Source organism: Ursus americanus, chromosome 22, assembly GCF_024610735.1.
Source record: "Ursus americanus isolate L20-20 chromosome 22, mUrsAme1.1.p, whole genome shotgun sequence".
Taxonomy (NCBI): domain Eukaryota; kingdom Metazoa; phylum Chordata; class Mammalia; order Carnivora; family Ursidae; genus Ursus; species Ursus americanus.
Genome location: NC_142148.1, coordinates 49,867,104 through 49,880,094, shown reverse-complemented (window position 1 = coordinate 49,880,094; position 12,991 = coordinate 49,867,104).

Genomic DNA, 12,991 nt, shown 5'->3' with positions numbered 1-12,991 from the left:
AGAGGGGTTGGAAGGGGGCTGGGGCCATCCTCTGGGACCCATACAGAAAGAACGGTGCTGTGGGAGTAGCATGTGCAATGCAAGGCCAGGCCTCTGACTCTGCTCCACATATGACTCTCCCCAGCACCCTGTCTCCCTTCTTGGGTACCTGGCCTGACCAGAATTTGCAGGCTATCTATCAGTCCCTGGGCCGTGACCGTGTCGAGATCAAGGTGGCCTATGTGCATGGGGCCATGGTTCTGAAGTGGCATGCCTGGGACCTGACAAACCATGTCCCCCTTCTCCTGATGCAGCGGGAACTTCTGGCGCTCACTGAGGCAGAGGTGGAGGGTAAGGGGGATGGCAAGCTGGGAAGGCTAACTGGGATGTGGTTCATGGGCTGGGTATTCCTTTCAAGGCCATGGGGTCTGTCCTGGTTTTGCAAAGGCATCCGGAAAGTCAGTGATGTGGATGAACCTTTCTCTGTCTCCTGCCCCAGTGCCAGCTCCAGGGCTCCTTCCAGCGGCAGAGCCAGGAACAGGGCCTCCTATAGAGCTAGAGGAGACCCCAGCTCTGTGTCAACTGTCACCTGCGGTGTCAGAGCCAGCCTCCCCTCCGTCAGCTGTTCCAGAACTGCAACCCGTGCTCCCATCTTCTGCATGTGTGCCGGGTGCTGAGCGGCAGTCAGCTGGACCACCCTTTTTGCTGGAAAGTTTCACTCAGGCAACAGCCACAGAGCCCACCGCGGCCCCAGAGGCTTCCTGCCACCGCTGTGTCACCCCAAAGAACCAGCTGGGTGAGGAGAAGCCCGACCTCCTGGACTTCCCTCCCAGGCTGGTGGCAGAGCAGCTCACGTATATGGATGCGGTGAGCAGCTGGGCTCTCAGGGTGGGCCAGGGGCAGGCCTTCCTTCTGCTCTCACCTGCCCCACACCTGCCTTTCCCTGATGTGGACTCCTATGGTCTGGGACCAAATCTCAGCTCCACCACTTCCCAACCCTGTCAACCCATCAAGGCGCTTAGCCCCAAGCTTTCCCTATCCAGCTGCGGACTGTAGCGAGAGACCATGATAAGCACTGATACGGAGGTACTAGGGAGAAGAAATGAGCCAGAATGGAGAGACCAATGGGCAGGCCCTGGTCCCGTGGGTGGAGGAGGGCAGCTCCCTGTGTTCAGTCAAGTCCATGGGTCACCCACTCATGTGCCTTGGAGGATGAGTACCCTCAGCATTGATTAGGCATCTGATGTGTCCATGAGGACAGGGCAGACGGAAGAATGTGTGGTTGCAGCTCCCGTGTGAGAATGTGCATCTGAAAGGGGGGGAAGGACCAGGGGGATGACCAGTTGGAGGGGAGGGGAAGAAGCCCCCTTGGGTTGGACCACCTTGCAGTGCCACCTGGAGCTGGGAGTTCCTGAGCATGATCAGGGTGCCAATGCCCTCCTTCCTTCCCTTGCTCTGTTTGCTCCTGGGTCATTGTGTACTGGGTTCCCTCAGGGAAAACAATGGAATGAAATCCACGGTCTCGAACCAGGCTCAGGCCAGATTCTCAGCTCCCTGAGGTCCAGCTCTGACCTGTGACCCCCACGTAGGACATGAGTCTTGCATGGGAAATGGCTGGGTGAACCAAGGTCCGCCTGTTCTCTAGGAGCTGTTCAAGAAGCTGCTGCCCCATCAGTGCCTGGGCTCCGTCTGGTCCAAGCGCAACAAGCCTGGCAATGAGCACCTGGCACCCACAGTCCGGGCCACTGTCGCCCAGTTCAACGGTGTGGCCAAGTGTGTCATCACCACCTGCCTTGGCAACCCAAGCATGACAGCCCGGGACAGGGCCATGGTGGTGGAGCACTGGATCAAGGTGGCCAAGGTATGCAACGGGAAGCCCAGCCGAGGTGCTCTCCTGAGTCTCGGGCACTGCTCTTCCCTTGATCAGGTCTCAGGGTGGAAGGCCCTGGTCTTTGCCCTAGGGACTGTGCAGTCCCTAGGCTCTTTGGTCCAGGGGCATGCTGACCTCGCCTTGCATGGCCCCATGCTGGGATGCTCCGTTTCTGCCTGGCTCCTTCCTTGGAGTGAGGTAAAATCTTCCTCCTCCTCTGGGCCTCACGTGTGCCCTTCGGCAGGTCCCTGGACAGCGGCTTCCTCCAGCAGGAGCACTTTCCCCTGAGGGGGACTGAAGCTTGAGAGCCAATAAGGTGCTGGCTCCCCAAGTGACAGCCCATTCTCTTCTCTCCCCAGGCCTGTCAAACCCTGAGGAACTACTCGTCCTTACATGCCATCCTCTCGGCTCTGCAGAGTGTCTCCATTCACCGCCTCGAGAACACGTGGGGGAAGGTTTCCAGGTGAGTAGGCCTCTCTCCACGGAGGGACCAGGATGGACGAGGGAGCTCCCAGAGGCTTGTCCTCTTCACCGTCAGGCAGCTTGGACCTTCTGGGAGGCGGCAAACCCCGACCACAGGACCTGGGCTGGTGGGTGGGTCTCTCAGCCTCCCTGGTGAGGAGGCCACCATGCCTCCCACTTTAGAAATCAGTTTTGCCAAATGTCCCACACGTGGCTGAGCTGCATTAAATCTCTTCACGTGTTTCCTTGACAGCCACTAAGCTCTCTGCCCATTTGAACCCCAAATTGACCCAAACAGCGTTTCTCAATGAATATGGGAAGGGAGGCCCAGGACGAGCCACATGAGAGCTCCCTCCCATGTCCTACAAAGACCTTAGTGCTCAGAGGATCCCAGAAGAAACCCTCAACCAGGCAGGTTGACACTCTGGGGTTCTCAAAGAAAAGGCACTCGCACTCAACCCTGCCACATTATTCGTCCATTGATCCTGCCTCCCTTGCCTCTCTTCAGGAAGCCATTGAGGATCTTTCAAAAGCTGTGCAGCAAGGACACCGCACAGGGCAGGAACCTGCTCATCAAGGTAGCCTGGAAGGTGTAGGTCTGGAAAGAGAGGAGGGGTGGGAGGGAACAGGGTCCTGAGTGGATGTAGTCGGGAATGGTCTGAAGCATTCCTTGGGGAGGGGAAGCCTTTGTCATGAATGTGGCGACAGCCTAGGTGAGGATGCCGTTGGTGGCGAGGGGGCAAGCAGGTGGTGTCCAAGCAGACTCCCTAGCCTACACACCCTCTCACTCTCTGTCGACAGCTGGTCCAGGTGGGGGCCTCTACAAACCTGGAGAGCCCAGAGGACAGACCTGTGCTCAGTGATGGGGTTGGGCTGGGTTGAGGGCCACAACAATGATGAGAGTAATAGGACCCTGAGTCCTCAGGAGACCATGGGAGATAGGTGGAGTTGTCACGTTTCCCGATGAGAAAACAGGCTCGGGGAGGCCAGGCTGCAATGTCAAGTTCACACATGGAGTGAATGTTGGAATGAGATTGTTCTGGAATCACTCACGGCCTGCTTCTGGATAATGGGGCCTCAGGATCAGTATGAGTTAGGTCAGATGTCTAGGTTCTGACGTCCAAGATGGTGGGGGCAAGTGGCCTGAGGGTATGATGGTCTCAAGGAACTTGTCCTTGGTCCTGCAGGAACGACCGTCCAATAGATTTGCCACCCTGGTGATGGCCCTCCGGGGAGCCCAGAAGAGGATGCAGAAGAAGGTGAATGTGCCTGAGGCCCAGGGCCTCCAAAGTCAGAGGAGGAGGAGGGCTCCTCCCTGAGGGCTGGAAGCCTCCCAAAAAGGAAAGATCAGGAAGGGGGGGGCATCCTTCCCACTCCAGCTGCGGCTCCTGGGGCCACAGCTTCTACAATTCTTATTTCAAAAGAACCAGGAGGAGGGTCCAGAAAGGTCCATAGAGAATGGGTTTTGCGGGTGGAGAGGGACCGGCCTAGTGCTCCATTCCCTGGCATTTTTGAAAAGCAGGCCCTGAAGGTGATGAGGAGTCTGATGTTCTGGGGGGGAAGGGAAAGGGAACCCGTGGGGGGAGGCTGCTAAGGGTCCTAGGCTGCTCCACGTGAGCCCATGGGGTGGGCTAGGAGGCTGGAGCGTTTTCAGTGGAGGGTCCCTGTGGACACCAGCGAGCAGGGACTCATCCCAACCCTCCCCCTCATGACACAGGGTGTCGTGCCTTTCCTTGGCACTTTCCTCACCGAGCTGGTGATGTTAGATACCGCCATGGAGGACTATCTGGAGGTGGGTGAGCCTGAGGATTGTGGGGGAGGGACCAGAATCCGGAGGTTTGGGAGCAGAACGCCCCTGTACTGAGCCCTGAGCTCTCAGGACTCGGCAAACCTCCCCTCATGACAGCCTCACGGCTACCCTGTGAGCCTGGGGGCTGTTGCCCATCTCAGGGATGAGCGAGGTGAGGCTGCAGTTAGGCCACGGCTCCCGGTGCCGAAGACTGGTGAAGCAGCAGAGCTTCCTGAAGGCAAAGCTGCATGAGGTCTGTCTGAGTGGACCTCAGCCTCCCCCGGTGAGTTTGCCCGTGGGGGGAGAATGAAGTCAGGACCCTCCACGTCAGCAAGCACCTCAGTAGCCGCAACAGCCCCTTCCTGCCTGAGGCTTCGGCCTCCCCTACTGTCTTTGAGAGGGTGGTGCTGCAGGGTCCCGACCTGTAGCCAGTCCATCTGCCCCATGTCCTCCTTTCTCTGGACCCCAGAGCCTGGCCTAGATCCCAGGCCCACTATCTGTGTATGCACGGCCCCCTCATGGGTCCTGGCCATGGTGCAGCATGAGAAGGGATGGGAATCAAGTGCTCCTAAGAACCAGGGGCCTCATTCTGATGGACTTTGTCTGCTTTCCAGGGGAATGAGATCAACCACCAGAAAAGAAATAAGGTGAGCATATGTGGCGCTTCCCGCAGGGAAGGGTAGGGAGTGGGCCTCAGAGATGTCCCTGGGAAGAACATTGCTTGGCTCCATGCCCTCCACCTTACATTTCTTGGGATCCCTTGAGAAGAAAGCAGTGCAAGTCCCATCCCGTTAGGAGATGGGGACAGAGCATGGCATCCAGGAGAACTTCCCGGAGGAGGGGCTACTGATATTCACCTCTGAGAACAGGTGGAGACCAGATGAATCTCTAGGCAGGAGGGTGGCCATGTGTGCCAGGACCTGGGATAGGTCCCCGGTCCCGCTCCTCAACCGTCACCAGGTCCTGCAGCTCCCCCCCCCACCCCAGGCTCCCTATGCATCCTGTGCTTCTCTGTCTGCTCAGGAATACCAAGTCATGACAGACATCATGCTGCTCCAGGTGGCTGCCGAGAATTACACCCTAGAGCCCGAGGATCCTTTTTGGGCCTGGTTCCAGGCTATGGAGCCGCTCAGCGAGGCTGAGAGGTGAGGCCCATCAGGAGCTGGGTCGGTGAGGTTCGGGGTGGACTCTTTCTGCTGGCCACTCCTGGGATCCTCCTTCCCTGGGCAGCCTCAGGCCTTGTTGCCGGGGCGCCAGACTCCAGCTGTGGGCAAACACTGGCAGGGACTCTTGAATGGAAGCTCCTGGGCAACTCACAGGTGTCCCTCTGTCCTTAGCTACACCCTGTCCTGCCAGCTGGAGCCCCGGTCCTAGCTGGTCAGCAGCACTCAAGAAGGAGAAGAACTGGCCGCAGTCAACCTCAGGGCTGTGCAAGTGTCCAGTGGCCCTGCAGGGATTCCTCAGCAGCTGCATCCTTGCGCCCATTTTCTCCACACCCCTTCCCCCCATCTATTTCCTTATGTAGGGGGCACCATTTAGTTGTTTTAAATAGTACCGTGATAGATTTGCATGTTAGGAGATTAAAGCCCTTGTTTTGTTTTAGAGCCCATGTGTGTGGTTTGGGTCTTTTACTTCCTGCAGTAATGGAAAACTTGCACAGACTCTCGTATTCGTTCCTGACCTAGGAAATCTTCCAGAGTCATCAGCTACTGTATGTGGGAGGAAGGAGAAGTGGCAACCCTTCTCCCTAGCCACTGGAGGGCACCCCAAAATCCCCCTTACTCAGAGCACGGGTCCATTTCAGTCAATGAATTTGGGCAAACAGCAGAGACAGCCCCTCAGAACTCCTGAGATTTAGAGGTTGCAGGGACTTTCCCAGGAATAGCAACAACCACTGAAAGTGGGAGTCTTTAAGACTTGTACGCCCCAGAACTCCTTCCTGCCCCAGGACTGGGGTTGCCTTTCTCCACTCTAAGGCCAGGAAGACTGTGTCCTGCTTCTTCCATTGAGATGCTTTTTTAGTTTTGTGTTTGGTTTTGGAACTTGTCATATTGTAGTTCAATCTCTGGAACTGCATCAGCACCTAGTGGGGAAAAACACGGAAGGAGATCAAATCCTGCATGTGAAGGGGACAAAGGCAGAGGAAGATAATTTGCAGATGGACTCAGGGCAGGCAGGACTTTCCAGCCTCAGTCTCCCCGTTGGCCGTTTACCAAGTTTGGAATCTTTCTGGGATTCTTGTCAATGATCTCTGGATTCCCTTTCCTGCTTGTTTTGTGTGTTGGGAGAAGATGGGAGGGGTACCTTAAAGGGCACACCTGAGCCTGGTTCCATGAGCATCTATGCTGACCTAGGAGCCAGGATTTCCAGTCTTCGTGCATCTCCTTATGCAGTTCTTCTGAAGCAGCAGTTCCCTCCAGGCCCCAGGCTCTGCGTCCGATCCATGGTAGCCACTGTTCCCTGGCTGGCATCTGCTGGATCAGGGATGGGTTCTCTCTTGCCAGGATAATGGGAATTTTTTTTTAAATTTTTTTATTATGTTTTGTTATTCCCCATACAGTACATCATTAGTTTTTGATGTAGTGTTCCATGATTCATTGTTTGCGTATAACACCCAGTGCTCCATGCAATACGTGCCCTCCTTAATACCCAGCACCGGCCTAGCCCAATCCCCCACCCCCTCCCCTCTGAAACCCTCAGTTTGTTTCCCAGAGTCCATAGGGGAAGACTTTTTTAAACAAACCCAATTTGATGAGTTTTGACACGTGTATATACCCATGATAATGAACATAGTCATCATTCTCAAAAAATTCCCTGATGCCCTTACAATCCTTCCCTCCCCCAACCATCCCGTCAGCAGGTAATCACTGGTCTACTTTCTGTCTGTCTGTGTTTGTTGGTTTATTTTTATGCAAGGGTGCTCTTTATTTTTTTATTTAAATCCAATTAATTAACATATAATGTATTATTTGTTTCAGAGGTAGAGGCCAGTGATTCATCAGTCTCATATAATACACAGTGCTCATTACATCACGTGCCCTCCTTAATGCCCAGCACCCGGTTACCCCATCCCCCACCACCTCCCCTCCAGCAACCCTCAGTTTGTTTCCTATGATTAAGAGCCTCTTATGGCCTGTCTCCCTCTCTCTCATCTTGTTGTATTTTTCCTCTCTTCCCCCATGATCCTCTGTTTTGTTTCTTTAATTCCACGTATGCATGAGATCATATAATTGTCTTTCTCTGATTAATTTATTTTGCTTAGCGTAATCCCTCCAGTTCCATCTACATCATTGCAAATGGCAAGATTTCATTGTTTTGATGGCTGAGTAGTATGCCATTATTCATACCACGTATATATATTCCATTCCATATATACCACATCTTTATCCATTCATCTGTCAATGGACATCTGGGCTCTTTCCATAGTTTGGCTGGTGTGGACATTGCTGCTATAAACATTGGGATGCAGGTGCCCCTTCGGGTCACTATATTTGTATCTTTGGGATAAATACCTAGTAGTGCAATTGCTGGGTCATAGGGAAGTTCTGTTTTTAACTTTTTGAGGAACCTCCAAATTCTTCTCCAGAATTAGGTACCAGTTTCCATTCCCGCCAACAGGGCAAGAGGGTTCCCCTTTCTCCTCATCCTTGCCAACATCTGTCATTTCCTGACTTGTTAATGAGGTGGTATCTCATTATGATTTTGATTTGTATTTCCCAAGTGATATGGAACATTTTTTCATGTGTCTGTTGTCCATTTGTATGTTTTCTTTGGAGAATGTCTATCCGCGTCTTCTGCCCGTTTCTTGCTTGGATTATTTATTCTTTGGGTGTTGAATTTGATAAGTTCTTTATAGATTTTGGATATTAGCCCTTTATCTGATTAAGACATTTGCAAATCTCTTCTCCCACTCCGTCGGTTGTCTCTTGGTTTTGTCGACTGTTTCCTTTGCTGTGCAAAAGCTTTTCATCTTGATGAAGTCCCAATAGTTCATTTTTGCCCTTGTTTCCCTTGCTTTCTGTCACTTTAGGTTAATGTTGCATCCCCTGGAATTTTATATACACGGAAACAGGATGGACAGTATGTCCAGTATGGTTTGTTTTACTCACCCTAATACTTTTCAGATTCACCTTTGTTGTGTGCACCAATAGTTTGTTACTTTCCATTGTTGAGGAATATTCCATTATATGGATATACTAAAATTTGTTTATCCATTCACCGGTTGATGAAAATTTCAGTTTTGTCCAGTTTGCTTTTCTACATTAAGCTGCTATGAGCATTCATGTTCACATCTTTGTATGGACATACGCTTTCATTTCTCTGGGAATGGAATACCTAGATCGAATGGGAAACACATAACTTTTTAAAAAACTGCCAAATTATTTTCCCAAGTGGTTTTACACTTCTATCAGCAGACAGGGCACGGGATGGGGCCACTTTGCCATCACAAGCGGGAAACTGTGAGACTGGACCCTAGAGCTTCAGGTGGGGAAGCAGCCTCGAGAGATGGGCCTTAGCCAGCCTGACCCGAAGTTCGATGAGTGAGTGAGTCTAGTCCTTTTTTTTTTTTTTAAGCTTTTATTTGTTTATTTGAGAGAGAAAGAGATAGAATGGGGAGAGGAAAGTGGAAGCTGGGAGAGAAAAAACAAAGCTGAGAAGATGGGAGAAGTGGGAAATCTCCAAGGGCAGTCTGCTCACCTTGCAGACACCGGAAAGCGGGCAGCCTTCTGTGCTGAGCACGACACAAAATCTGCAGAGAGAACACTGCTTTCGTGGGGATTTAATACTGATAATGACTTTTGTCCAGCCCACGATAGAAACAGGTCCAGGGGAGCCCCTGCAACTGCATTGTCTTTGCTAAACCAGGATGCCCTGCCTGTTCACCCTGGAGAGAAGGTGAGGGAGCCTCCTCTGGACTCAGAACTGGTCCTCCCCTCCCCCGCCCTGCCTTGGGAGGCTGAGGAGCTCAGTAACTGAGAGCACAACTTTGGAGCCACACGAGCTGGGTATGAATCCTTTCTCTGCCATTTACTTGCTGGGTAGACTTGAGCTGGGTAGTCATCACCTTCTGGACTCAGTTTACCCATCTGGAAAATGCATTTAATAGCACTTATCTGATGAGTTGTGACAATGAAATGAGAGAACCAATGGTTTGGGGCAGAATTTCCCAGAAAATGTACATCTTTTCTTCTCTAGAGGCTGGTGCAGGTATGTGGGTGCTCTGGATGGAGGCTAACTTGAGCCCTAGCTGCAAGTTTTCCAGGCCAAACGGGCATTTCCGGTTAGGAAGATGGGAGTTTGTCCCCGTCCGGGACCTGCTGAGTGCTGTACAGGGAAAGGGTTTCCCCTCTGTGTGTTGGGGGGGGGGGGCGGGTTGTGAGTAATGGGAAGTGGGTGTGTGGCCCAGACCTGAGAGCAGTATCCCTGGAGAGCCCCATGGGTGAGGTCCTGGGGTCACTGCTATAGGCGGCTTAGCCCCTAGGGCTGAGCCTCTGGACAGGGCCTGGAAGAGGTCCAGCTAGTGTGCCCTGTATCCCAGACACCTGGAAAGCCATGGCGGGGCAAGGAGTGGGGAGATCTGTGTGAGCAGGTGAGCAGGAGTGGCTGGGGCACCCCTAGCTCCAGCTGAGGATGAAACCACACCTGGGGCAAATCGTTCACATGTCCCCTCAAAAGAGCTGCATCCACTGCAGGCACTAGTGGGGGGCATGACCCTTCCCCCCACCCAGAGGAGTTAATAGTCCCACATTCCAACATCCCTACATTAAATTCCTGTGGGAAGTGAAATTTCAAACATATTGTAAAACGTCCATCAGCAGCCTAGTTCTGAAAGTCCAGAATGTTCCCTCCTGGGCAAGGTGCACATGGTGGTTGTGGCCCATCTTGCTTTTACGCTGGCCAGAGTTGAAGGAGGGAATCTGGCTTCTGGTCCCTCAAATTGTCCCTCCTTTGTTGTGCTTCCCCTTTGAGCATCTTCCCTAGGGGTGCCCCCTGGCCCCTTCCCTTCTGCTCTTGCAGCCTCCCCCCTCCCCATTTCACTGATGAGGAAGTTTAGACTCAGAGAGGTAGAGCAGTCCCCTTAGGGCCACTGGGCTGTCACATGGGGGAGCTGGGGGTTGAACCAGATTGGTCGGACTCCTCTCTCTGTTCTTCTGCAGGGTGTCCCTCTTCCCTGACCAGTCTCCTGGTTCTGACCACCTGAGGGCCAGCATCCCCGGAGGGCAGGTGGCACACCCATACCTCCCAGTGGCCCATCTTACTGGATCTTCGAGTGCCCCGGGCACCAGTTTCCTGGATCCCACTTTTTCTCATTCCAGTGTCTCTGTGTGGATCTGCAGGCTGGTCAGCGCCTTGATGTGGGCAATAATGTGGGCTTCGGTGTGTCCTTGGTGACACCAGCTTCTTACCGCCCACCCTCTTTACTGTGCACCCACCCCCAGTCTTAAAGTGTGCTTCTGTTTCCACTATGAGCAAGTCCCTCCTAGGGACAAGCCCTCATCAGACTAGGGAGGTGGGAGGGTGCTTTTCAAGGAGGAAGTGCTCCCAGGATGCAGCTGCTTTGCCAATACACAGGAAGCCCTTCCTGAATGCTTCCCACAAAAGGTCAGCGCTCAGCCTGTGTGGCGCAGTGCAGGAAGGGGAGAAGCCGCATGGTCTTGTGTGTTTTGTTTTTTTATGTGGGGTCTGAGTGTAGCAGAGGCTGCACAGGGAGAGGGAGGAGTGCATGCTTTGCAGTGGGACAGCCTGCAGCTTTGAGCTCCAGCCCTGCCACCTGTTCCATCGCTTGCATTTTTCCTTTGTCACGGTTTTCACAACAATAGAATGAAGATGATGTTAACATGCCCGTGCTGCAGGGCTGCTATGAGTTTTGGAGACTGTGGACACAGCATCTGACCCACAGAGCTGAGGAAAATCAGCTTTTATTAACACTGCACTCTGGGCGGTCCTTTGAATGATCGCCCCTCCATGATCAAGATGAACAGTAACCTGTACAGGAATGCTATTGCTACCCCATGATACTTATGGAGGGTATATTGTGCCAAGCACTCTGCCGAGTGTTTGACAGGAACAGTTCATTTTCTCCCCACAACAACCTAAGGTTATGGAGCTTCTCTGTAACCTCTATTAACAGATGAGCAAGGACGTTATGCCACCTGCTCAGTGTCTGACCCTGGGGAACAGTTGAACTGGAGCCTGGGTCTGCTTCACTGTTCATGGACTCCTGAACCTGAGCTCTTGGGCACCACAAAGTATGCTCAGGGGATGAGGAGGGTCTCTGCTGCACAACCTGCTGCTCATCTCCTCCGTCTACCTTTCGTCCTCTTTGTATCTGTTTGCATCACTTTTTGTCTTGCCCTTTCCTGATTTTCTGCTTTTATTAGGCAGAGGAATAATCAAAGCCGGCCTCCAGAACATCAGTTTTGAATGCATCATGATAAGGTTGAGGTCATCAAATGTGTCAGTTATCCATGGCTGTGTCACCACGCTAACATCTAGGGCTTAAAACCACAAGTATTTGATTTGCTCGTGATTCTCTGGTTGGCTGGTTGGGGCTGAGTGCATCTCCACAGTTGTGCTGGTCTGCCTGGGTCTCTGGTGGCCGCAGCTGGCTGACTACTTGGCTAGGGCTGGGTGGTCAAGCACAGCCTCACCCACGTGTCTGGCAGGTGGCAGCTTGTCAGCCAAGGAGGATCTGCGCTCTTCTACGCGGCCTCCTCACCAGACCTGCTTGGACTTGTTTAGAATCAGGTGACAAGAAAGCCAGACCATCTCCTGCAGCTTCGGCTCAAAAGTCACACCACATCCCCCGTGACACATTTTCCTGGTCAAAGCAAGTTACAAGAGCCATCCACATTCAAGGGGTGAATGACTGGATTCAATCTCCTGTGGGGAGCAGTGTCAACAAGTTGGTGGCCATTTTTAGTCTACCAAAGCGCCCCCACCGCCCTGCAAAGATCTCCTCACAATAATCCCCTTTGTCCCTCCACTCCCTTCCCTGACTCCCACTCCCTTCTTACACTTTAAATAACAGTTTCTTACTTCCCATCACCCAAAGCTGTACTCAGTTACTCCACAATATCTCATTATGTGTCAGGGACCCAGAAGTGAACAAAGTCCCTGCTTGAATGAATCTAACGTTCTGGGAGAGGGACACACAACCAAGAAATAAACAAGCACACAGTGTAGGGCTGTGGAGGACAACAGCTGCTTTGCAGAACAACAGAGCAGAGTCAGGGGGTGGGGGGTGGGGGTTCCTATTATACACAGAGTGGTCAGTTGGCATCTGATGAGGTGACACATAAGCCTCAAAGACATGAGGGAGTGACACGCTCCAGAGGGAGGAGAGTTCCAGGTGGAGCAAACTCTGGGGACCAAGGCCCTGGGGCTCACATTCAGAGACACACTTCCTTGCAAACTTGGATGGAGTTAAAAAAATTCTACAAATAACCGTAACACATTTCATTAAAGAACAACAAAAACATATATAGTAAAACTCTTGCTACGCAAAATTGTTTTATTTTACCTGCTTCTGTTACAACTAGAGTCAAATGATAGCTTCTGAGGACAGAAAGGTGGGTTACCTTTTTGGGCTTCAGGAGTTCACCTTTGAAAAGGAGTGTGGCCCTAACCTGCCTCCTGGCTTGTGGTGAGGATCAAAGTGACACCATAAAGATGAAAGTTGCCCTGCCTCTGGTTTCATTTCCTACCGCAAGGTTGTCATTTTTTTTTTTTTTAAAGAACACAAATCAGATATTACTTCCTGCTTGAAACCCTCCCCAGGCTGCCTGCGGCCTAAAGAACAAACGCCAGGCTCCTAAGGATGCCTGAAGAAGCCCCTGGACGAGTGCATTTTTGCCCCTTCCACTCGGTGTCCTGGGTCTGCTCAGCTG